Here is a 24,001-nt window from a genome sequence, read left to right as displayed (position 1 = left end):
GAACTTAAGTTTTCAAGAGTTTATCTCCCCTTATGCATATTTTATGAATTAGCTTCCATTGTAAAGACAAAACAACGCATCAAACATAGATTAATTGTTAATTATTTACCTACACGTATTATATTTTTACCTACATGTAGACAACATTGTATATAAGTAGGTAGTTAGGACTTAGCTACAACTGAGTCTTTTCAATCAGAAAAAGGGGATAAAGAGTGAATAAAAATCTCCAACAATATAGAGGATGGACTCGGGTCACTTGAAACTCGAGAGGCTGTTCCTTAGTCTATTCACCGCTACTATCCGAAAGACGCGTGTCGCGACGGGAGAGCCGCGCTCGTTCGTTTTTTAATACCTCTGCAGCAAGCGGAAAAATTTCTTTACAATTTACGTCTATAACAAATTTATTAAAAATAGCGTTATTGGCGCCTTAAAAGCGACAAATATACTAGAAAACACGCTTGAGTGATCGAACAATTCACCTTGTTATGCGTTTTGTGATTGTTTCGGCGAGTGAAAATATTGTCGCCCGGCTTTCCGTGAGTTTTAAGAGCAATATCAAGAACTTAATTTGTTTTACGACTTTTTACGGTCTTTACGAGTGTTGTTGATTGTTGCCAATTGTTTACGATTTCTAACGAGCGTCTGCTTCTCCTCTTCAACATAATTAAACTCGCATTTTATTCAATTAAATGTATAAAATTTGCTTTATTGTTATACTTGTGCGACATTCATATCCATCACGGATATTAGTTACTCTAGTCTCCACATTACTGTAGATTTAGTATAATCCAGTTGTTTCAGCTACACCTTTCTTCGTCATTTAGATCATTTGATACTATACACGAACTTAAAATTGCCAATTATAGACCTTCCTCAATTACATTTCAAAGAATAAGTTTTATTTCAATGGAATGCCGGATATGGACATGGTCTGGTGAATATTTTATTTTTATTCAAATTGTTCGATTTTATACAAAAGTTTTTAATGACCAATGTTTATAGTACATTTGTTTTTGTTGTTGCTTATTTAGATACTCTTATCATATAGGTCATTTAAGTATATACATAATATATGAATGCACTGTAAATATTATTTTAATTGGCATGTTTATGCTATATTTAAATGTATATTTCTTCAGGCATAATTAGGTCATTATAATTGCCTAACAAAAATCATATTTCTAATGAACGGGAAAAATAAAATATTATGCATAAGTACTGATCAGGCATTTCAATCTGAGAGCGTGCAGTCTTGAACATTGAATAGTGGCGCTGACTTGCATCCATTATTACTATCCTGCATTATCACAACTGCAGTAGAATGAACTGCGCTTAGAGTAGCTAATAATATCATAATGGTTTCAGAAGAAATATATTTTCTCTCAACTTTCTCACAAAAATCGCTTTATTGTTTGAAAATATATCCCGGTCAACTGTTATGTATTTTGTTAAATTGAATACCACGATAAGAATTTCGAGTTGTAGAGTTTCGAAATCTCTGCTATATAGTTGAGAATAATTTGACCTGGATTGAATTGACGAATATACTCTAACAATCAGAAAGGTCGCAGATTTATTTTTTATGCCTGCAGTTCTTTCTGTCGAGCTTCCATTTTAACGACAAAGTACAATTTGAGCTTACATAGTGAAAGAGAGAGTGAAATGGGGTTTAACGATCACTCGACACAAACTAGGTCATTTCGGGACCAACGTATGGTTCAATTTTATTTCAATAATTCGTTTGCGCGTAGGAGTCTTTAGCAGTGTGACCCTACTCCTTGTCACGTACAACCGGGGAATCGAAACCACGCCAGTTGATTCAATGACAGACCTTGTGATACAGCGCACACGCGCTAACCATTTGGTTCCCCCTCCCCTAATCTGTAACGAAATTTGATCATGTGATGACCTAACCGGAAGTATCCGGGACCACCTATTGCGCTACACCTATACCCGAACCTCACTAATAAAAAAAGACCGTTACAGTGTGTCGCTCGTTACCTCCGTCTAAATATTGATAACTAATGAAATTCAAGATGGTGTCGCGGTAGGTGAGTTGTTCAAATTTGTAAAAGTGTGTAATTAAACTTCTCCAACTTTGTTACAAGTAATAATTAATGTTCAAATCAACTATCTCATCGGCCATGATTATACTTCAGGACGCTGCTAACAACAATAGACCCATTTACGTCTTGGGTCGCGTGAGATTTGTCTTCGCCAGTTTTACGACACTGAGACTTATTTACGGCTATCATATTGCCGTCTGCACCTGTAGCTGAAAAGTTTCTAAATGTAAACCTAAGTGGGGTTTAAGTAGTATTTGAATTGTCCACATTGAGAGTAAATATCCCCCTAGTTTTTGTGATGAATATCGATATACCCGCACCACCCCTCTTAGTTGTTTATATACGAACAAATGATGTGTCAGCTAAACAATAGGAAGATCTATTGGAATGACTAAAAGTTATGTATTATCTTAAATTAGAGAAGCCGTATGGTATGATTTGCTTTCATCTTACAAAACACAATAAAGGACAAAATAAGTCAAATGCAAGATTTATTTTTTAACAGGATCGCAGCAGCTCTTCGAAAAATGCCGATTGATGGAAAATACACTCGGAAACAAGTAAAACACCATAGTTCGTTAAAAAAAAAAAAGGTTAACCCAATTTCAACCGTAATTAAGGAAGTTCTTTAAAATCACCATTAGTGAGCCAGGAGGTAGTCGCAGAAAATTCTCTCAAACTGGCCATCTTGTAGCAAATATGCTTTATTCTTAGATGAACCATACCTAAATAGTCGGGAATCACTCTTTCACATTTATGTTAGTATGCTACTTACTATAAGTATTCCAGAATAATCAGTTACAGGTCCGTAACATAAATATAGCAAGTAGACAACCTGTTTTAGATGTAACAATGTTTCCAATTAAATTCCGTTTCAATGTAAATAAGTCTTTGTTATGCCTAAAGGCATATATTGCACGTGTATGACTATGGGAAACATTGTACTTAAAATAAATAATAAAAGACTGTCGAAATATACATTCGTTTAAAACAGTGCTTTTGATTAAGGTGTATATATATTTCCAGTGTGCCCTGGCATGTTTGTTTTGACTTTAAAACTGTGTGTGGTTGGTTAATTCATTGCTAATGCTTTTCGTTCCTTCCAATCAGAGATAGATTAACAACAGGTTCCATTACGTCATGGATCCTGCTGACGTGGGACTACACACCATCGCGTGACACGGTGTATATTTACCGGGCGGTGTCTGTGATGTTTATTTTTAGTAACTGAAAACAACAGGTGGAGCGTGTCGAGAGGGGTTTATTTTTTTCTTGCGATTGGTTGACTCGATTTCCAGCTATCTAACTAATTTCACAGCGAAATTAGTTTAATTTTAACTCGTCAATTGAGAATGTTTGGGATGTTTTTCAATCCCATGGGCACAACGGGAGCAAAGTTCAACTCTGACACTGAACACTTGTTCACAAATAGAAAACATGATGATCGAGACTAGTTTATATTTTTTGCACGATTAACATGCGGTCTACTTGGCTTCGTACGCCACGAATAAGTAAATTAAACAGCAGTAAACTGTTGAACGAGGTTATTATTTCACAAACAACATGTGCATATCATATTTTTCGTAAATTATTATTTTATAGATTTTAAAATAGCTAATTAAATTATAGTTATCTCTTGGGGGCATTATTTGAATATTTCAGTGTTATGGTTGTGTTTGGAGCTGTGTATTAATTAAGCATCTGAGTATATAGTTATTATTTATTTTGAAAATAGGCGGTAAAACCATACCGTATATCAAAACAGCTTAACACCAAACATAAACAAAATGATTTATCATACTTTAATAAATAATATAGACGTAAAAACTTATCAAATAATATAATTCATTTTTGTGTGAGAACTGAAAATCTATTTAAAATGGCTTGACCTCTTTGATCCGAGTCAAAAAATAAAACTGTCGATTTCAGTGAATTTTTAAAATGGCTTGACCTCTTTGATCCGAGTCAAAAAATAAAACTGTCGATTTCAGTGAATTTTTGCGCTGGTTTCTTATGTGGAATAACAGTTAGTTTTCGTTCCAAATTTTACGTTTTGACTAACATAAGGTTAAAACTGGTAAACAACCCGACTTCCGTGTAATATTTCGAAACTAAAATTTGTCAGTGTCGATTTCCAGTCTGATTAAAATACAGATCTATATTTCGTTTCGTTTTTTTATATATACTTTCGATGGCCTCTACTACATTGAGATCTGGCCGGTTGTAGTGGAAGGTCGTGTCAAAGGTCATACGAGCGACTTTTGACCCTATGACGTCAGGCATTTGTTAATCAACCAGCGTTGATGTTTCTCGTGGGTTACCCACAGACCGTTTTATTGGCAAATGCCTCACATCATCTAGAACGCGGGTATATATATAACAACTCTTCCAGATCCTAGTGTAGTAAAGACAAGCAAAACGAAATTTTGAACTATAAAAAACTAAAAGAAATAGGATCGGTGTTTTCATCAGATTTTGTTGATTTCATGGAAGCGTATTGTTTGATTTCTTATGTGAAGTGTCAGTTTCGCTTTGTTTCAAATTTTACGTCCTTAGATATAGCCAATAAAACTAAAATTAGTAAACAACCCGACTTCCGCTTAATATATGGAAACTAAGTTTATCCCATCACTACTCAAGATTATTTTAATAATTTACAAGAATCATGGGAATCTAAAATACATTTAGCGTTGCAAGAATATATAGATTTAAATGTATAGTAATGCAACCGACCTCATTTGGTTCGGTCTTCTACAATAAATACGTGACACATATCTGTCTTCATCAAATAGGTTGAAAATCCTGACCTTTTGGATTCGTGCGTACTGCCTCTAGTGACACGATGTCAAGGATCAATGATCAATCAGTTTAACCCGGAAACAATATATCTGGACGTTGATACCAGATTGCGCGAAGAAAAAGCGCACATCTTAGAGAATCTTACTGGTAGGCGGCACGCGTGTCGAGAAACAGGTACCTAGCTAGATTTGTTAAACCTTGAAGAAATCCACGAGAGTTAACTACGTCAATGCAGTGCCACCTACCGATAGATTAATCCGAAAAAACTCCCAATACAGATTAAGTCGTGTTAATCACTGCGGAGAGAGTGTGTTCCATTGAGACGCCGAATACGGGAGGTCTATAATTCGGAAAGGAATTATGTTTTGTTCGACATCTCTCCAATATTATCCCAATCTAAACCTCTCAAAGGTCAGGCGTCAAACTGCGAAGATAAAATCGGTCTGAACGGGCAATAAAATAATTTTTATTCTGCACATAACATATGGCACCATGTTATCTGTGGATTTATGTGTGATCTATTTGTTCTACAGCAGATGTTCCATTTAAACATTTATAACTATAATATTATATTTATGGGTATAATAATTTGAATATATATATATATATATATATATATATAAATTTGTGCAAATTATAATTATTTTAATACTTTAGCAATTTCTGTTTTATCATTATTCAAGAGAATGAATATTTAAACATGCATTATGCAAGAGCTAAATCTGCCTCTTGCGGGTCTTTCTTTAGGCTTGAAATGGTATCTAAATTATAAATTAGTCATTAATTAGCTCTCGATGTCATCGCTAACCTTCGATATTTACTTGATTAGGATCCGATCTGCTGCTCAACGCTCATTCGTGATCAAATAAAAACATGGATAATCGTGACTATGTTTTTTTTATCGTACCGACTTCAGTAATGACGATCAAGGCTTAGCCTAAAATTCAATCGCTAAATTCTCGGTTCAGAATGAATCAATTTGATTGACATTTTTAGCAAATTCCCTTTACATTATCTAGTTTTTAAGTATTATAGTGAGAACTGTCAGCTCTTTATCTAATCTCCCATAATGTATCTTTAAAGAGGAATTGATGTGATGCACATTTTGCCGAGCCATCGCTGAAATATAAACCTTTTCACTGCCAATTTACGACTGGTACACATTTTTTAAGTGGTGTGTTCAATGAGTTAACCGAACGTTTGCTGTAGTGTTAATGACTTACTCTGAGTTCCGTTCTCGGGTATTCCTCTCTAAGTCTACGATATCTCCACAAGATGAACCAGTTTCAAATAAAAAGCCTTCTCGAAGACAGGTCGCGAGCTGGTTTATTTGCCCCACATGTGCGTTCAGACGACGACGTTAAACTGATTTAACGATCCCCGGGGTTTTTAAACTATTTTAACTTACTATTGCTCCGAGGTCCGTTCTCGGGTTTACAGTAATAACTAGAGTTTTGAGGTTTTTTGTATATTATATTATTGTACATTTTGTTCCATTGTGAGAATGTTAATTCCTCTTTAAGTCTATTGGTCTAAAACATATCAACTATTTAATAGCTATGTAAAGGACTTTTTTTAGGTAAATAATCGATATATTTCAATGTTTGAACTGTTTAATATTAATAGCATGCACGTCATTTTACACCGCTTAGTTCTAGTCTTGCATGGGTCAAGATATGCTAACCCTTTCTGGCCACCTAATACTACGCGAGTCCAATAAGCATCTCAACCATATTCCTACACATGGCCTTTTTGTTCTCGTTACAGAATATTTATTCTAAGTTTAAGCAGACGAAGAGGATATTGTTTTTTCTTCGCCAGAAATATATTGGCCCTAAAGTGTCGTTTACTAACGATGATCCACGATTTCTAAATCCTGGAAATCGCGGCCGCCAGGAAATAGTCCTAACAAATGTCCTTACTATTCACATTTTCCTGACGTGAACTGATTAACAAGCGTGGAGTAATTTCCAACCGGAAATGAAACATTACGCGGGCCGTTAGCAACGACTGGGCAAGAAAGTTTTATTAGTGTAGAAGACGTGCGACCTTTCTTCTGGCACCGCAGATAACGTTGATCATGTCTTTGTTGTCGTTTCTTAGAGTCGTATGCCCGAAGTTCATTCCGCTCCATGTCAACACGATATTAAATTTTAATGAAACCGGTATCCATCTTAATTTGGTCATTTGACAACCACGGCCATTTTATTTCCGTCATCTTGGGTCACCCGTGGACCTAATCAGACGGTATTTTACACACCGTCATACAAACCTTCATTATCAAGCCTTGTCTATAACGGGTAACCCGGGATTTGTGGGCTGCCTTCCGGCGACTGGTCTCCTCGTGCGTTCTTTACGGTATATTCAACTAAATTCTAGATTCACAGGAAGCATAGAGAATTGAAATAATATCAGTCGTAATATGCCTGCATTCGTGACGCCGGAAATAAAAAAAATTGGTAATAGGTTAATTTTCAAAGCCTTAAATGACGTAGTTTCCAAAGTATTGTAGATGATCTATTAACACTTACCATATATTGGGGCCTTCCACGATCTTCAAATTAGAAGTTTTTGTACAAAGGGATGTAATCATAGTTTTTATTAAAAAAAAACAAGCTTTGATGTAAATTATTTAACCAACAATGAAAAGTAGTTTCTTCTGTTTCGAAAATATTCATCTGCAGTTTATTCCACCTAACCTGTCAACATTTTAATAAGACATCAACTAAAATATATTACCATAGCGATTTTAAATTCAGTAGATATGAACAAACTCTATACACAGCTGCAGTTTGTCATCGCGAGTCCGGATTATGTTCCGTGATATATATTAGTATGACCAGGCACAATCCCAATTTCATTCGTGAACATTTTAGTTATCAAAACAGGCGTGTTCGAGACTTTATATGGAAATCCAAAATGTTAGTACCATATCTACAGTTCTATTGATTCCCTACAAACTGAATTTTAAACAATTCACACATATGTGACTAATTTGGGCCCTTAATTATATTAAACGATGAGTTGGGAACGTGGAACTTTAATAATTTACCTATATGTTACTAAAGAGGTATACAATATTTCTGTGAAAGATGTATAGGCCTCCAGTTTATATAGAAATAATACTTTACGGTCCAGTGAGAAATTTCATTCTATCAAGAGTATTAAATATCGTAACCAACAATCGTCCACCTTTACAGAATAACATATGATATTACCAAAGCTTTTGATGACATTTTATCAAATTATTAACTTCTTTCGACTAAGGTATTTTTATAAGGTGAATATTGGAGAATATTCACACCTCTGTGAATGGGCGAGTAGATATCCCCGCAGGTACTACTGGTATCAAATTGTCCTATACATGCAGGTGTCGGACACCCGATTCCCTCCCTTTTATTTACCTGACAACTTACAATGTTAGCGATGTACTCGCATTCGGGAATATTCGGCAGAATGATTAATTTGGGGGTTTAACTACACTGAAAAAACACTTGTGTTGGATCTCAACACAAGTACTTGTGTTAAAACTAATCTACACAAGTTATGTGTTGTTTTGCATTGCATTAACACAAACTTGTGTCGATTTATAAAATCTTGTGTGTTTTTTCATATCATTAACACAAGTAATGTGTACTTCCACGATTTGTTTTCTTTTTAAGAAAAAAACTCCATACAAAGTCTGAATTCGGGAGTCGTCAAGTTTTAAGAAAAGTAATAAAGGGCTTAATTTACATCTCGAAAATCACTGGAAGGGAGTGAGTACCAATTAATCAGACAATTGCCAGACAGACTTGAATGTTAATTGGTGTTAAGTTGTCTGTATAGTTAAAATGTCTGTCTTTTTTTATTGACCCAATAAACTGATAGACCAAATGAATATATAGTGTACATGTGATTTTCAGCACCCTGGTGTTTTCGAAAATTGATTCAATGTGCAATGAACAAAAAAAATGAGTAAAACTCTTAATAATGTAATTGGTTGATGTAATCGAAATTGGACAGTATTGGTTAACTGAAAAGTAACCAATCAAATTTAATTGATCATCCACGTGTATCTCATAATCGACTTATTGATATAATGGTTCTCCAAGTTATCTATACTTTTTGTCTGCGATATCACTTCGGTGGAAGCGGGCGTAAAATACAACTAACTAAGAAGAAGTATCTATACTTTAGTCATTGCGACAAATTCTTTCTTTGATATTATATCAGCGACATTCAGTTAGATGTAGTGACGTTAGCATCAACAGAGTGCTTTAGCCGTGATATTTTTAAAAAAAAAATTATAATGGTCACATAGAATACCAGACCGCAGGTTTGTAAATTTTTACAAAAAATAAAACCGTGTATTTAATTTAGCATGTATATATTGCTTCTATGTATATAATAATTCGTTTCGTTTAAAACAGTCAGATTTAGAACCACTGCCACTGACTGCACCGAAATTCTATTTATATAATGGCGCCACAAAGAAATTTTTTTTGATGTGTTCTAAAAGTGTTCCGCTAATTCAGCAATCTAATGAATCTGTCTTAATTTTTCTGAAATCGTGCTTAATTATTATTAGCTAATCGGCGCTACACCGTTGTTCAAATACTTATAATTGCAAGAAACCCCCGACTAGGACCAGCAGGTAAGAATCTGTCTTGATTTTATAGTAATGCCCGGTTGCAATTATTGGCCGCCATCTTTGATTTTTATAGACGTTCGGGCCAAAAAAAAAGGAGAAATGTATATCCAGACATGGACTATAGCTAGATACTAACTTTTGTGTTAGTTGTTTATTTGAAATGTAATCTTAATATTTCTGTAAAAGAAAAAAACAACAACAAACAAATCAGCCTTTTTTTTATATCAATGTCATCAATGTGTAGGCCTAATAATTAGACTTTCAATGATTCAGAAGTTTCTCTACAGTTTCGTTATTTTTTTTCCAGTCATTGATGTTAGCATATGTACTACACAAAGAAAAACAGGTAACAGAATTTCATTTCCTTTTAATATATTTTTTAAATAATGGCCAATAATTGTTATTGTATGTAACAGGAAAAGTATTTATCTCTAGAGAGAGGGCGAGTAAATGGGGTTTAAAATTCACTAAATTCACTTGACACAAACTATGCCATTCATTTCCTTGTATTAAATTGGTCGAATCAATGATGGGTTAGTTGTATTTTACGTCCGCTTCCACCGAGGTGATATCGCAGACAAGGTCGAATCAAGTAGGCCCATGCTTTATGTCCTAGAATCAAGTAGGACGGGTAGTCTTCTTCCGTTTCCGCCCTTTTCCTGAACACTGTCTCATTCTATTGCCATCTGTGTATGTTGTGTTATATTAATTCTGCATAAACCTAGAGTTGTTGTTAGTGTTTGTCGGATAGATCCTTTATACTTACTGGCGCTAGGTAATTTTGAGGCTAATATTGTTCAATTTTATTTGAATGATTTGCTTGCGCGTACCGTAGGAGTGTATTAGAAACAGTGTTCGCGCAGGTTCGAGAACGGCTGAAGAACATGAAAACACTTTCATGAGTCTCGAACATGAGAGAACGGTATCCATGGTAACAAGATGAATTAAATTTATACAATCTGTTACGATAACTTGTTTGGTATTGACTTCGCTATTAGGCATACTTATGATAAATTATGACTCCATTTTACTCCTTTTCAATTCTTTGGATGACGATTACATCACCTTTTGATACGACCACATGGAAATGTGGTCGCATATTGTCATCGCCCTCGTCCGTAGGTTGTCCGTCGTCTACAGACCTGATTATTTTGAAATTGATATGTTGTTTATTTTAATGAGATGAATCCTATTTAATTTCAATAATTTCCGTTAGTTTCTTCTGGAGTTATGGCCCTTGTTTCACTTTGTGAAATTCATTTGCATCTTTTAAATTAGTAAAACGAAGACGTCTATTAAATTTCTGCGATTTCCGTGAATTATGTCTAGAGTTGTGGCCCTTGTTTCACTTTTTGGAACCTTGTGAACGCGCGGACAACAAAATTATCATCCGATTTGTATGCATTATTTAAATTAGTAAAACACAAAACAAAAAAATCTGTCAAATTTCAACAATTAAGGCCCTTGTTTCAGTTTGTAGAACCTTTGTAAACCCACAAACGACAAAAATTATAATCTTTTCTTGTAAATGCCCACATTACCTACAAAAGAATGAATATGCGACAATCCCTGTTGACTGAGCAAACGATTAAACTGCTGTGGGCATATGTTTCGTTGCCTGGCAACCTAACTTATTTGATGTTATACTGGCCACATACTACATCCAATTTTCGAACGGTATTAAACTTTTAAATTAATAAATGCACCCATGATGCTGTTTTCTCAGCAGTTATCGATGCGTCGACCATGTTTGTTCTCCCTCACACCAGCTATGAGGTAGTGTGGGATTTGAGAACGGGAACGTGTTCGTGAACGCATTCCAGACTGCTCAAGTCCGACAAGAACCCATTCTCCGTCCGTTCTCTGCACCGGAACACTGTTTCGAATACACCCTAGGGGTATTTAGCAAAGGGAGGAAACCGGAGGACCCGGAGAAAACCCACAAGGCTGGACAGGCGACCTTATTCCTAGTCACATTCAAGTGGGGAATCACATAATAATGGCCTATTTCAAATAAGATATTTGCATATAAAGAAAGTAGGCCTACAGCCTCTTTCAAATGTTATATTTGCATATAAAGAAAGTACAAACTTAAATCGTCAGTACTGGATAAACTAGCCAAAGGATTCGGCTGAATCAATTGGCGCTAAACTTCACCTAGTTTATCCACTGACATACGCCCGAATCAAACATGTTTAATATATTTGGTCGAATTGTATTTGAGTGGTGTGTCCTGCTGTCCGCTTCGCCGAAGCATTCGTCTGATTTTAGAATTCATTAGCCAATCACCACTCATTTATATCGAGTGGGTATCACAAACTAGCAGTCGAACTGTGACACGGGTGCTACAGCCAACAAATTCCAACTACCATACTATCGGCTTAAATGCACGCCAATTGGACCTCAGGTTTTGTGTTCCATTGAAACTACTAGAAATGAAATGGGGTTTAACGTCCTACTATTTTGCTCCGAACTGGGCTAATGAAGACAGGCATACACCACACAGTGTGCTATGAGGGAAATTTTGCCCGGACAGCGGCACTGCGGTGTATCGAATTCCAACTGTCAAGGGATCTTTTACGTGGACGCCAACGTGTACACGGGACCTCGTTTTTTCGTATCATCCGAATGACTAGACAACTGTCCTTGTCAGGCCCTCCATCCTGCATCACTGACAAGGGGGAACCACGCCGGAAAATCTGGGTGAACTTTCTCGGCCAATGCAGGGATCGAACACCCTACCTCCAGGCTAGCGAGCCAGCGTCTTACCCACTTAGCCACCATGACGACTAGACAGGGAATCCATGCTAAAAAATCCAAATGAGCTTTCTCGGTCAACACTGGGAGCAAACCTACAAACTCTCGGGTAGCAAGCCAGTGCCTTACACACTAAGCCACATGGCTCTCTTCTAATTACTGTGACAGTCCAGTCACATGACAAACAAGGGTTATTAAAACAGATTTTCACGGCTTCGGTAAGATCTTCGGGATTCAAATGGTTTTAGATATCACACAGTTTGTATATGGTAAGGTATCTTAAACAGTTAATTACATGTCACATATTTATATTTTTCAGTTTCCATATTAGATGCCATAGCAAATCAAAGATCATATAATAAAATAAGTCAAAAAACCCAAATATGGGAAAAAAAAGAGCTGAAGAAATGGTGATTTGAGCACCTATGATTTCTCATAGTTGTTTTTTGAGGGTGAGTGTTCAATTCTAATAGAAAAGATTGTTGTTGTGGTATTTTAGAATCTCACCATAATGTGTTTGGCACAATATAGCCCGGTTGGAGCTGATGTGACATAAACCTTAATTTCATTTTATTATTTGGAATTTAAAATTCAGTTTAGTATAGTAAAACTGTGAAGTACATGTATGTGCACAGACAGAATCTTACTTATGTCCAGATACATGTAGATATGACTATCTCATCTGTGGGGACCTACGGTGACCAAGTGGGTTAGACACTGGTTCGCATATTTTAAGGTCGCGGGTTTGCAGTAAGACAATGCAGAACGGAGGGCCTTACAAGGACAGCTGTCTAGTCGTTCAGATTGAACAAAAAAACGTGGTCCTGTGTACACATTGGCGTGCATGTAAAATAGCCCCTGGCAGTTAGAATTTGATACAAGAGTAGGCCTTAGGGTCACGGTACCCGGCAAAATTTCTCTCATAGCACACTGTATGGCATATGCCCAACCTCATTAGCCCAGTCGGAGCTGAACAGTAGGACGCCGAACCCCATTCCATTTCATTTTTTTCATTTTGTCTCATCTGTGACAAAGCAAACCAACACATTACAATACAATGTAATTAAATTAAAACTTTCATCTTTTAACTGTCGAGTCGATTTAAGTCAACTAATACATAGTATGTTTTTTTTCTCCGTTAACTACATCAGAAAGATCAAGACAGTTGAAAATGGCTATTCATATTATGGAAACTTTTTCTCACAGAGCTTGATAATCAGGTAAAATGTAAGTAACATACATATTTGTATTTTTAATCATCAACTAGTTCTATACACTTGCTTGGTAATCTAGTTATTCTTCTTGGGGCAATGCCTAGGACTCAGCTATTTCAAGTACTTGGCATGCTTGATTTTTGCCAATCACATCCATTACAGTAAATAGCAGTAAAAAAATGATGGACAATATTTTACTTTTCAAATAGATTTCAATAGATTTTAAAGGGTAATATCCAATTTGTTGTCAATGGAAATAAAATAAGAATGGGTCCAAAAATAATTAGACATTGCCAAGTAAATAGGTGCTGCCAATGATGTAGTAGGGAATCTGGATTTGCAGACAATACATGTATGAACCGGGTGAATAGTTGACCTATTATGAGACTTCAGTCCCAAATCTCAAGACTTTTTTCTGACTTGGCCTGACAATGACAGCTGTCTAGTCCTTCCGATGAGACGAATATTGGAATGCACGTAAAAGATCCCCTGGCAGTTGGAATTCGATATAAGAATAGATGATAGTGCCGCTGCCCGGGCAAAAATTCCCTCATAGCACACTGTGTGGCATATGCCCGTCATTATTAGCCCAGTATAGGAGCAGAACAGTAGGACGTTAAACCCCATTTCATTTCATTTTTCTGACTTTTAACCCATTTGATTTGAGCATAATAATCTGCCTGGGTCTTTAAGTGGACAAGACACAATAAGTGTTACGCAAAGTTGAAACCAAATAGAGACTCAGTCTCGATGTGGCAAAATAAATTGTTTATTTAAACATTGTATTCTTATTGCCTACTTTTTATTTTTTAGGCTGGAACACCCTTGAAAGAGTATTTGGTGTATGATAACAACAAGAGAACCCAAGCATCAATTTATTTTATACTTCTGGGAAAGAATGCATTTGACCCAATTTTTAAATATTTATTTTTTGTTATTAATGTTAAATTTTCTTCCAAAACACAATTAGGTTTTAATTCTCTTCAAATATGTATGTATAATATAGCAAGTAAACTGACATATAAATCACTTAGAATTTGGTCGGAAATCATAAAGTATTTAATAGGCATTACTAGAAACCAAATGTAGATCAAATACACCCAGAATTACAAAAAACCTTGACCTACATTAAGGTGACTTTCCCTTGCTTATGAAATGAAATACGTTTTAATATCCTGCTTTTCTGTGTTTTTAGAGTGATTCTACCCTACCCTTATATCAAATATTTCAACTGTCAAGGGTTCTTTAAAGGGTACCCAGGGGGGCCGAATGGTTAACACGCACACATTTGATCAGAAGGTCTGTCATTGATTCAAATAATTCAATTTTCAAGGGTTCTTCAAAGTGTACGCAGTTGGGTTGGTTTCAATTCTGGGGGGTGGGGGTGGATGGCCGATTGGTTAGCACGTGCATGCTGTATCATACGGCCTCCTGTCATTGAGTCAACTGGCATGGTTTCGAATCCCCGGTTGTAGACAAGGAGTAGGGTCGCCTGTCCAATCTTGTGGGTTTTCTCCGGGACCTCCGGTTTCCTCCCACTGCTAAAGACCCCTACGCGCTAGCGAATTATTGAAATAAAATTAAACCATATGTTAATCCCAAAATGATCTAGTTTGTGTCGAGTAGATGTTAAACCCCATTTCTCTCTGTCTCTCTCTCTTTTGATTCTGGGCTTGTACCCAATTATCCCTTGCCATATCCAACACTGAAAAGTGGGAACTATGCCGGAAAATCCAGTTGAAATTTCGCGGCCAACGCCTTATGCTCACTGAACCACTGTGGCTTATGACTTGTGATTGTATATAAATCTTTTGTACATATGATATTTTTTTATTTCAATCCTGTAATCTTGATGCTTTGCTTCTTTTATTTATAAAATATTCATTTTGTTTGGGTTTTTTTTAATGAGGAAAAGGCTCTACATCATTTTATTACTCCTGCAAAATAGAGCAATTTTCTTTTGTTAGTTTTCTGTGTATGCTAGTTATTTCTAGATGCCTCACAAATCACTTGTAGTGTGATTTTGTAGCATTTTTCAGTTTTTGAAATTGTTTCAATTTAGTGCATAATTAATCTTATTAGTGCTTAGTTTGGATGTTATTAAATTTAGATATATTTGAATTATATATTTTGGGGTATGGGGTAGGGATACTGTGTACATATCTTTATATTCTCAGTTCTTGTTTTGGGGTAAAGAACAATTTAAATAGCTATTTTATATTTTGTGATGGGTAAAGTGGGGGGGGGGGGGGAGGGGTCATTATATATAACACAACATAATTTGTATTAGAATTGAAGTCTCTGTTTTTCTGTTAACATTTCAAATATCTATTTAGTTTTGATGTATTAATTTACTTTTTCCTATGATTTTATGAATAAATAATAATCTTACAAAAATTTTTTTTGTTTCCTTCTTTTATCAAACTTTACAGGTCTAACAGAGCAAAGAGAGGGGTCCTGCATAGAAAGGTTGCTATGCTGGATATAAATTGGGGAAAAATACAACACAAGTTTTTGATGATGGTTATACACAAGTTTGTATGAAACCACACAAGTTTCAGAAATTTCAACACAAGTTTCAGAAATTTCAACACAAGTTTCAGAAATTTCAACACAAGTTTCAACACAAGTATTGTGTAGATTTCACACAAGTTTCAACACAAGTTTTGTGTTGTTTGATACATTTTAACACAAGTTTTGTGTTGTTTGATACATTTTAACACAAGTTTTGTGTTGTTTCAACATTTAACACAAGTTTTGTGTTGTTTTAACACAAGTTTGTGTTGTTAAATAGAGACACCTAACTTGTGTTGAATTTAACACAAGTTTGTGTTCTTTCAACACAAGTTTTTTTTCAGTGTAGAGTTATTGCATCGTAGACACTCACGAGAGAGGCTTCTTGTTACTAAAGCCGGGATATTTAACACATAAGAAGTCAAAGGGAGAGCCACTTTATTTGCTAAACTTACCATTGAAAAAGTGTCCAAATATGAAAGAAACTGATAATAGATATATTATAGATATTTTGCCAAGGAAAGAATGGAAATTTATGATCGTGAATATCAGTGCAAAGATTTAATGATCAAATGAAAAATACATCAATATTCGGCATCCAACATTGGGCAACACATATCAACAAATACAAACTACACTAAAATATTTTTATGGGTCTCTGTGTTTAATCTGATTGAATCCAAACCGGGAGATTATATACCCTTAATATTTTGATTTTGTTCATTAATCAACATGCAGTTCATGGATTAAGCCGTTAAAAGTTAGATATTGTCTGAAATATACAACAGAAGATCAGTGGTTTTAGTCAACATTTATAAAGTTTATTTTAAATCATGCAGCTTTGACTTCTGAAATCCAATAGTCTAAACTGTAGCTCCGTTGTATTGACGAATACCGTTAACAGAGAAAGACAATACATGTACTTAGTCTTTCTCGAATATAACAACTATCCGTTCGAATAAGTTTTTTCCATAGAGTTATAGAATGTAGTTATCTATCTTTTATGATTCATTTTGAAATACAACATTGAAATAAAAACTTTACATGAATAATTTGAGAGATATTTAGATTATTACGAAGCGAAAAGTGTACGTTCTTCATAGATTTTCACACGAAAATGAACTTAATATAAACTTACCCTCGAAGCGACAAATGTCTGAAATGTATTTACACATTTATGATAATTGTTTAAGTTCACTGAAACATTTTAATAAGTTGTAGGCGGCATTGCAAATATGTCTAACAAAATAGCTCATCTATTTCAGCCAAAGAAAGTATGACCCGTAGGTTAAAAGTATTAACAAAGTGAGAATTTGTTACAGTGTGTTCTTGTGACTTTTCGACTTTTTCCAATTAGATATTATTCAGATTGAAGATTTGCACCCTGGGGTCTCTTTGAATAGTGGTTCCGCCCTTATGGGGCGTGGCACCAACGTGTTAACCACGTGGAACATTGCCCGAGGGTATAACATTACTCTGGAACCCCTACCCTGGTGTAAATATGTTGAACGTGTTATGGGAAGGATTTTATGCTGACTAGCTCTGCATGTATTCATATCAAATATGAAAGGAACGAGTAATTCATTTTTTCTTTTCTTCTCTTTATTCACCCAATGTCTTTTTTAATTTGCATCAAATAGGTATTGCATGTCTATTTCTGATTTTAATTCCATTCTTTCATTTTTTGTACAATTATAATTCTATCAAACATTTCCATTATTGTCCTAGAATTTTATTTTATTTTACCTCTTATTTCTCTACGAATTTCTTTCATAATGATATTTGAAATATTTCATCAAATCATTTACATATATTATACAATTTCATTTATTCCATCTGTGTTACATATTTTTCATTTCCAATGTTGAGTTATGGCCTATTATTGCAAAGTATCTTCCATGTTGTCTTCAGACAATATAACAAGTATATTTAATGGTGATTTGAGTGATAATGTTTGTATATGGAGAATGGAAAATACATATTATTATATTAGTTCATTAAAATTAGACTGAAAGCTTCTTGGTCGTACAAATTCTCCCTCAAGTTAAAGGCTTTTCTTTAGATGGATTCTAACAAATGATTTGGTTAGAGTTTCAATACTAATCACCATACATCAGGCAATTTATAATTACCTTAGAAACACTAATTATATTAGTCTTGATATTTCAATGAAGTGACAATGTAACATTTTGTGGTCTCAATTACTTCCACTAACTAATCATTCGCCATCTTTTCCCCTTCAACAGAAGAAAAGCTTCTCACACCGGATATGAGTCCGCAGACGTTTTATTTCGCCTGCCTTTACCTCCGGGCAACTCCCGGTTAACTCTCGTGACGTTATCATTTAACGCGGGCTAGAAAATACGCATTTCACGATACATTTATTTCAATTTGTTTCAAACCTTCAGGATTAACCAATGATACTAATACGATCTGAAACAATGACACGCGAAGTAAAAAGACAAACAGAGGATCAGGCATTAATAAAATCCATTCGCCACTCTTCTGCAGCATCATTAGTTTGTTTCCGTAAATTAGTTTTATGCAGTATGCTGTCGGATAAACAAACTCGATACGATAAATGATTTATTTTCTTTGATTGAAGGCTAATGTCGTCCTTTATATCTAGAGTAAAATGATGGCTTATGTTAAATATACTCGGGCATGGTTTATTTTGCAACATTTATTTGGTAAAGTTTCAGTGAGATGGTATCTCAGTCTGATTAAAACACAGATCCAATTTCGTTTCGTTTTTATAGTTCAAAATTTCGATTTTACTTGTCTTTACTACACTTGGATCTGGAAGCGTTGTTATTTAACTCGTGTTCTGCTTGAAATGAGGGGTCAACGAATCAAATGGTCTGTCGAATCGATCGTTTGACCTTTTTTGCGCGGAACTGCGGCAATAGAAATCAAAACAAAGCAAAAGTAGATAAAATATATATGGCGGTCGCTAATTGGTTAATCGAATGACTGACGTAATCGGGTCAAATGTCGCTTGCTTGGTACCTGACGTCATAGAACGTGAACTCCCACTATAACTTGTTAGATCTACATGTAGTGTAGGCCATCGAAAGTATAAAAAACGAAACGAAATAAAGATCTATATTTTAAATAGATTGATGGTATCCTTGTCATTTCATTTACATTTAACAGTGAATCGTTTTGTCATAATGCGTTTAGTTTATAAGATTTAAATCCCTCTCAAACTACATTATTGTTAAGGAATATTATTCCAAAATGGTTCAAATCCGTTCAGTATTGGCAAAGATATGATAAATTGAAAATGCAGACGATAGGATATGGTCAAGCTAGCACCACCCATAATTTTAGCTTTATTCTTTTGATTTTAAAAGTTTATCAGAAAATTCCGGGTGGAAACAAAAATGCACCTTGGAATTCTGAGGGAAAAATTTTAAATCGCAGCAAAATGCGCAGGGAACATAGACTAGATTCTTGGAGAAAGTGTGTTTCTGTATTAAGCCCATGTCCAAATCGATGTGGGAACCCAAGGGAAGAAGACAAATAAGAAACACCACTTTACCATAGTACTGCAGCAATGGTTAATAAGTTGCAAATGCTCGAAACCAATTTGTTTCAGGAATGTGGTTTTAATGTGGGGTCTACTTCGGATATTTCAATTAATACAAGTTCATTTAAATATCGACCAATCAAAATATTGACTTTAGAAATACCTCAAAACGACTAAAAGTTTAAAGGAGCTAAGTCTCTAACTCAATATATTCCATAATATTTTAAATTTAGAATTCAATATTGATGTTGTAATCTTGGCGTGAAACTATAGGTACCTAATATCCAATATTTTAGAAACCATTAACATTTTATAATCAGTACACGAGTCGTATACCCTATGGTTTCGGGTGCCATTTTGCAATGAAAAAATAAAAACATATCCCACAACACAATGTGGAAGTAATTAGTAAACGCTGATTCACAAACGACATAATAATTTGATAAACGTGTAGAATACACTAACCAGGTGTATGACTGCCGTTCAATTTGAACTGTTGACGTATTTCACCGAACATAATTGATGAGAAATTATAATATTTTTCTTTTTCAAAAATTGAATATAAATCACTTTACATACATTCATATTACATTAATATGTGGTTTTAGAACTATTTTTGTCTATTTCAAGGTTCCCAAAAATAGAGCCATATGCCCTTTAAAACTTCAACCCTTAAAAGATTTAATTTCACAACATTTATGTAAAGCCATGCCACCGTAATAATGTAAATTGCCATTTAATGATGTCAGGCATATTGGAAATCAAAGACTAATAGTTGTCCAGAGGCACTTGAGACATTGAACTAAACATTTTCTAAACATTCAAATAAAAACTTAATTTACTGTTTTATCGCATTAAACACAATTAAAATCGTTAACTTCAAACACCCTCTACTAGAAAAACCTCTTAAACCGCACAAAAACTTATGTAACGAACAATATGGACCATCGAAAACCTCTTGTAAAAGAAATTGACTTCTTTTAACAAAAGGTAGCGAATGATATAACGGTTTTCAATTGGTACGCCACACTTTGACGTAATGTTACCAATAATAGATTTCTCTGTGACGTAATCTTCTCGTAATAGGTCGTGAGGCGCTGTTTAGTTTTGCCAATGATCCATAATGTGTTGTCGTGTAACTTTATGCTTTTAAAAGAACTAATATGTTTCCCTGTACAAAACATTAATGCGTTCGCTTAATGCGCAATATTGATGAGAAATCCGCTTAAAAATAAAATAAGTCTTGACACATAGGCAAACAGTGATATGGAGAATAACCTGAAATTAACCAGTATTATAAGATCGAAAGAGTTTCTGTGCAAATAACAAAACAATGCACGCATAAATCTGTGGATTCGTTCAAAGATATCGCAATCAATACAATTTAGAAAATACACATAAAAAGTCTACGTATGGTACAAGTTTAGATTCTCCACTTTTGAATAAATTATTTTGTCACGACATTTCGTTCACATGGTTGTTGTTAAATTGGATGCTAAATAAATAAAAAGTCAGCATGCAATAGGAAGAGATAACCAGTTACATGTGACAATGTTGATTTTAGATAGAATTTATTGAAATTCATATTAAATGCTAGATTAATAAGCAGATAGTATCTATGTTTTAGATACACATATAACATATTGAGCTATTTATATACCCTCGTGGCTTGTGACGTATTTTATTCATCTTTCTTTGATCGGCTATCTTCCACACTGACTTTTGCTCTTTCACTCGCGCCCCCTGGCGACACGTGCAATATACGTGAGCCGTAACCTCGGTAGCATGCGGGGAACTCTTCAGGTAGCGGAGATAGGATTTTCATGCAGTCAATTGTGGTTCTAATATGGCGCGTAAAAGCACGACGGGAAACTTTCTCGTACATTTCTCATAACGTTAAACAAATACGATTTACAATCCGTGTTGACTTTAGAACGAGGCGGTAGTTGAAACACTCGATTCTTACAGCGCCACCTAGCGAGCCGGTATTCTATCAAATCTTTACTAACTTGTATCTTTTATCAAAAAACTTAAAGATCCCTTAGATGCCTAACAAACGCGAAAATGTTTTTAATTTATAGTTATATATTTTGTAAATAAAGCAAGAGTATACAATGTATTGATAATAATATTCGGCACCTGATAAAACATAGAATAGTAACAAGACTCGCAAATTTACATACCAGGAATATAAGAAATCCCTGTTCTAAGGAGTCCATGGTGCCTGTAAACAAAATCGGTAACGGTAAACACCAAGATCTGGGAGTACCCCTTAACATTTTTGCCAACTTTCGTTTTCTTTACTGGTACACCTAATTGAAGGTCATCAGGAAACATTCGATCCCAGATTATAAGTATATGCGAAATGCCATCATTGCCATCATATATCGGCCGTTACCTTCTGTCTGTTGATTATTCTTATTTCAATGTTAACGTAATTATTTCTCTTAAAACATAATATTATAATATGTAACGTGAAAATTATTCTTTTAATTTAATTTGGTGGTTAATTCAACAAGCCATCTGATTAAAAGAAACAACAGTTATTAGAACAAAGATAATGAATTTAATCTCTGCAAATTACAAATATTATTTACCAACATTTAAGGTAATTGCCAATCTAGTTTCGGGTGGGGTTTTTTTTGGCGGGGGGGGGGGGGGGATTTGTCTTAAGCAAAGGATATATCTCGAAATTTTCATGAAGATGTTTTTGGATAAGGACAAGTTGAATTTTATACAACACAAGAAGTTTTCAGTGTTTTCCCAGATACTTGACCACTTCAACATTACCTAACATGTCCATGATAAAACATCTTGAATGTCCAGTAATTTAGGTAATATGACCTAATGAATTCAAGGGAAAATGTGGTTAACGTGTACAGAAGTGTGTTTAATGATGATTAGTGACCACACCCCACTCCGCATACACAGGACCCGTGACGTGTCAGGCATATTCAAGTGACGTATTTGTATGTTATTAGATCTATTGGAACATCAAAGTCGGTGGTCAGTCCACGTCCATTTCTCATCATTCTTCGTCTTGATGGTTATGTCCTGTTTAATGTCCACAGCGTGTGTCCATCTATTGTCCAACATCACTATCTACAAGATTAAAAGACCATTCTATTTTTTACCAAATGAAGATTGTTAAATCTTGAAGTCTTTTGAATGGAAGCCCTTGTAGCCGGCGGTCATTTTAAAAGTCCATCGCTAATGGTCCGGTCATTTATTTGTGCGGCTTTTCATCGCTTGCTTCGGTCATAAACAAAATTATTCATAGCGTTTAACAGCCACATAAAACTCTTTGCGAAACATCCTTCAAATTTTGAATATAAAACAGAGGTTTAATTGAGTCGTTTTAATTTTAAGTTTCCCGTGTTTGATTAATGTTGACAATAATCTACGGAATGGAATGTAATAAAACTCAATAATGGCTATTTGAGAAATTGACAGTGAAAGCTAAGATTTTATGTTCTCTGATTGTTAGGGCCAATAAAACGATAAACTATCTCATTTCTTTCTATGACAATTTATAGATAAATGATTAAAAGGGGGCGATATTGAAAACTAATCTCCTAAGATTAACTCCGTGGATGAGATGATTCGTTTTATTTGCACTTGGTTAGCATTAAATTATATAATGAATTGATCATAAAAAATGAGCATTCAAAGAATATGCAAATTTGTTATGATAGTTATTATAAAATATAAAAATATGCCCATCCACATGATATCAGACCAGTCAAAGATTGTTGGTAAACTTGCATAACATGTAACACAGCTATTGAACTTTTTCTCGTCATTCGAAATATACTTCAGCAAAGTGATTATAAATTCATTCTTGTAGGTTTTCTTTATACGTCCAAGACAACTTATATCTTACAAATCAGTCTGTTTATTCAAATGGGACATTATTAAATTTACTAATATATATTGTTTTTCAATATCAAGGACATTAACGCAAACAAATAACTTTTTGTATATTTGAATTGAGGTGAATAAATATGGTGTATTTAATATTAATAATGGCAGCCACATCTACTTAGGCACATGAAATTTGTATTTTGCAAGGTTCCTATTTGTCATTCATCAAATGTGAAATACGAAGCTGGATAATATAGGTGTTGTTTTGTGGGGGTGGGCGTGGGCTGCCTTTTAGGTAAAATTATCATTATTACTTACAATCTGATTAAAATAAAGATCTATATTGCGTTTCGTTTTTTTATACTGTCGATGGCCTATACACTACATGAAGATCTGACCGGTTGTAGTTGAAGGTCGTGCCGGGGGCAATACGAGATGCTTTTCACCCTATGACGTCAGACATTGATTAATCAATCAGCCTTGGCGTTTCCAGAGGTTTACCCATAGTTTTGTGCACCGCATGTCAAGAACTCGCCATAACAGACCGTTTCACTGGCTAATCCCCTTACATCAACCAGAACGCAAGATCAATAACAACTCTTCCAGACCCTACTGTAGT

At 34.9% G+C, this 24,001-nt stretch overlaps 2 long non-coding RNA genes across 2 annotated transcripts in view; both read left to right on the top strand.

Moving 5' to 3' along the window:
- Positions 1-7,756: 7,756 nt before the first annotated feature.
- Positions 7,757-24,001, top strand: part of LOC126829815 (uncharacterized) — an 83,225-nt gene continuing 66,980 nt past the window's right edge. Inside the window, exon 1 of the long non-coding RNA XR_007683533.2 lies at positions 7,757-7,789. This is a non-coding gene — a long non-coding RNA (uncharacterized LOC126829815). The remainder of the gene's footprint in view (positions 7,790-24,001) is intronic.
- Positions 8,612-15,709, top strand: LOC126829806 (uncharacterized). The gene is made up of 4 exons (XR_007683530.2): positions 8,612-9,847; positions 12,578-12,710; positions 13,410-13,485; positions 14,286-15,709. It is a non-coding gene; the product is annotated as an uncharacterized LOC126829806 (long non-coding RNA).

The sequence above is a fragment of the Patella vulgata genome, chromosome 1, assembly GCF_932274485.2.
Source record: "Patella vulgata chromosome 1, xgPatVulg1.2, whole genome shotgun sequence".
NCBI lineage: Eukaryota > Metazoa > Mollusca > Gastropoda > Patellidae > Patella > Patella vulgata.
The sequence above is the reverse complement of the archived record's forward strand: the minus strand, read 5'-3'. Positions and strand labels throughout refer to the sequence as shown.